This window comes from Topomyia yanbarensis, chromosome 2, assembly GCF_030247195.1.
Source record: "Topomyia yanbarensis strain Yona2022 chromosome 2, ASM3024719v1, whole genome shotgun sequence".
NCBI classification, from domain to species: domain Eukaryota; kingdom Metazoa; phylum Arthropoda; class Insecta; order Diptera; family Culicidae; genus Topomyia; species Topomyia yanbarensis.
The window spans coordinates 29,098,296-29,102,184 of record NC_080671.1 but is presented as its reverse complement, the minus strand read 5'-3'; positions in this window follow the sequence as shown (position 1 = coordinate 29,102,184).

Here is a 3,889-nt window from a genome sequence, read left to right as displayed (position 1 = left end):
TAGCAATATACCGCCGTGTGGCAAATGAGAGGAATATGTGGACGATTCCCGCAGAAAATATATTGCAAAGTGTATTCAAGCTGCGCGATAAAAACACACGCGAAAAAACGAAAAACGCTAAAAGTGTTCTTTGACAGAAATGTTGAAGAATGCTCCACCCCATATAAACTGGTACCATCATAATATCAAAACCGAATTGAGATAATTCCTACTTAAATATGCGAAGCATTATAATGAACCACAAGATCATATGATATTAACAGGACATCCAGAACGAGGAGAAGTATTCCCTCACTCCTCTGGGCTACCCCGAAAGAGCCTAAAGGTATCTTACTCTATGGGCATGCTTACTATTTTTGATAACACCATTGGGAATGCTGCTTTGAAGCTGAAGCAAGTTGGTAATTTGAATTCCAACAATTATTAGGCTGATAACGTTTCTGTCTATGCTTAGAAGATTTCTGAAGAGTCTGCCTTCTCATCTCACACAGTGCAGAAGATGAAAATCGCTACCTAACACTTTGTTACAGAGGCTGTGCAGGAAGCAGAAGAAAAAGCTTTCAAAATTAAACAATTTTTGTGTGGCAAGTACGAGCGTTTGTATGTTTGCGTTTGTGACCGCGTTTATAAATTTATAAATGCTAAAACGTTCATTTAGTCACGGAGGCGTTTTCATGTTTGCAAGTTCTCAGGAATAGGTATGAGTGGATGATCGCGAGGGATTCGAGCGTTTGTATGTATGTGTATGATCGCATGTGCTAGCGTGTATGTAACTCTTCTTATAAATTCGGTTGTATAACTGCGAATGGTCGCAGATTGGTGTGGGTTATTGAGGGATCGCGTGAACCGTGAATCTGTTAATGTTTATAGGGGGCGGGAATGGGGAGGCTCAAAAAGCAAACGGTTCATGATTCCGCGGGAACGGACGTTTGTATGTTCGCACTTGAAACGAAGCTTAAATGCTAACACATTCACTTAATCTTCGGGGTGTTTTTGTGTACGAATGGGATTCGGGCGTAGGTGTGCGTGGATGACCGCGATTGCACTTTCGCATTTGTGATTAGGTTTGTATCATCGCGAAAGGCGTTTACATGTTAACGTGTTCGATCGCTTGAATGTCGTGTGCGTTATCGAGTATGTAATTCCGCGTATACATTCGATTGTATTACCGTGTGGCCATCTGCATATTTGCTTGGATTGCTTGAGTGTACCGCGCTGATGCTAGAAGTCGGCGTGTCGTATAACCAAGATCCCATAACTGGTGCCCTCAAACCTGTTGTCGGGTATATGTGAGCGTCATTTGGTTGTTTTTCTTTTTGAGTACGTACAACTAAAGGCATGGACCTAGGCTCCTAGAACCAATGGTAGTCGCTTTTGGGCGTGACCGATACATGATCGCGTGTGAACGGGTGTGTATCTTTGCACTTGCAGCCGCGTTTATAAATTTTTAAGTGCTAGCACAATGAATTCGATGTATTTTATTTTTGTAGATTTTAGCAATTGCATGTTCGCGTTCGTGGTAACGTTGGTATTGTCGCAAAAGCCATGAGCGTTTGTACATTTTAAATGAGAGATATTGTGAGTTTATATACTAGAATATGATTCTGTTAGTGAGTGTTAATATGATTCCAACTTAAGATTTAGTAAAAGTAACATTAAAAGGTTTAAAGTAAAAGTTACATTATTATTATTAAAAAAAACTCCCCCCAAGGAAGTATTTCTAGAGAAAATTTTCAATAGGACGTAAGTAACAATGAGAGATTCTCTTTGGGGTCTTTCTCTTCTGTTCATTACTCGGCCATTTCAACATTTACTACTCTAATGTTTGCATAATATTGTAGTAAAAACCGTCGGCTTCGATATGTACTGGAAAATTAGTACAAAGTGTTGTAATGACGTCATAATAAACGAAAGAGAAAGTAAACAAAGAGAGGCTCTCAATTTACTTACGTCCTATTGAAAATTTTCTCTAGATTTGTTTGTTCCCCATGTTGTGAGATAGCGTGAAGGAAAAATAAACAAAAAATGTTTTATCTTATGGTCTAAAACATCATATATCAAAAAAATTACTAAAATATTGTTTGTCAGATTTAAAAACCTATACATATCTCACTGGAGCGCCAGGTTGGCCTCTGCCAAGAGTGCCAGCCTTAGGGTCCTGTAATAAGAGGAATAATATAAAATAAGTCAAAATAAGTGAGTTTTTTATAGGAACATACTATTTTGCCCCGTCCTGTGCAGTTGCATTAAAAATGTTCGCTGACTGGAGTCCTTGAATCAGCTCATCCTGTGCATCAGTAGATCCACACATGAAAAACTCGACTCGACGATAACCACACCATCGATTTCAACATTGTGGGTGGGCATGTAGACGAGGTAGCCCTTCATAAGATACTTGTCGCCAGTAGTGCCAATTGCTTTCATTAGACAGGCTATCACAAATCTGAAAACAAATCTGTGCGTACTTTCCAGTTATCTGCTACTTAGCGGAAGATGTGTATGATTTTAAACGGGAAGCCGAAGTCTTTGTGTAACGAATGCGTGTTATATTCCACTTTAAAACGTCTGCTCAGTAAATCGTCTGCATTTACTGTCTCCCGGAAAATCCGTTGTCCGTTGCCTTCGAACACTGCATTGAAAATTTCACAAAGTTTTTGTATATTATTAGTACCCTATAATGATGGCTTTACCCGTAATTTCAGTTTTTCGCATAGCTTTCAAACAATTTTTTAATTAGTTTCTGCATATTTTAAAACTATTTTTGTTTACTACTTCGGAATTGATTAAAAATTGATTAAAATTTCTCCGTGGATGTGTTAATTCTGTTCAATTTTGCATCGGTGTGCTTCAGGGTTACCATATTGACGGATTTTTCTGTAAAGTCACAGATTTTTTCACAATTTTTAATCACAGATTTGTTTTCACAGATGACAGATTTTTGACATTTTGATGAAAATTTCACAGATTTCCAAAGATTTGTGAAAATGTTGGGATTTTTCACAGATTTTTTAGAACTTTATACATTTACACAGATTTTTACAGATTGTAAAAAGATTTTTTTGACCGAAACACAGATTTCAATGTGGCATCCCTGGTGTGCTTTGCCCAATGTACATTGTGTAAGAGAAATATAATCATGGGAGCCTGCAAGGGGCCTATTAAGGTGTGTTGATCGTGAGCTGCCCAGTTATTCTATTCGAGAAGTGCATTTTAACCATATCAAACGATATGTACTGATTATGTTCAGGATCATTACTCAGGAATCAGAATATATTGCCTCAAATGGCACGTTCCCCGTACATAGTCGGGGATTTGTGCCTTATGGAATGTCAACATACCTACATATATGGAAGATGATTTGATCGAGGTAAAACTGCACGATCTGGCACCACTCACCTCTAATTCTGCAATTAAGGAACTAGTGTCAATTTACGGAGAGGAGGTCTTCGTTCTTCGGAACTTCTCAGGTGCTCCCAACGGTGTTCGTTTGTTGAGATTGCGTCCGACAAAACCTATCCCCTGTTACTACCTTCTAAATGCCACAAGGTTCTACTGTATTGATTTTGTTGGCTATTTTCGGCAAATTTAATACTAAGAAAAACGAAAGCAATGAAATTGAAAGACAGATAGGTATTCTAGAGCGAATCAGTTATAACCTTAGAAGGGAAAACTAGGACTAGGCAGGCTCATATGGACATGATCGAAAGGAAATGTGAAGAATCCTTTGCTTTCTGCTGGTAGGGGTTGGGCTTTCCATCTAAGTGTACCGCATGGTTGAGAGAACATAACTTATTATCATGTTATACCGCCGACGCCGGTGCTCGTTTCTCTTAGTCTTAAATTTGCGAAAATAGCCAACAAAATCGATACAGTAAAACCTGTCATATCT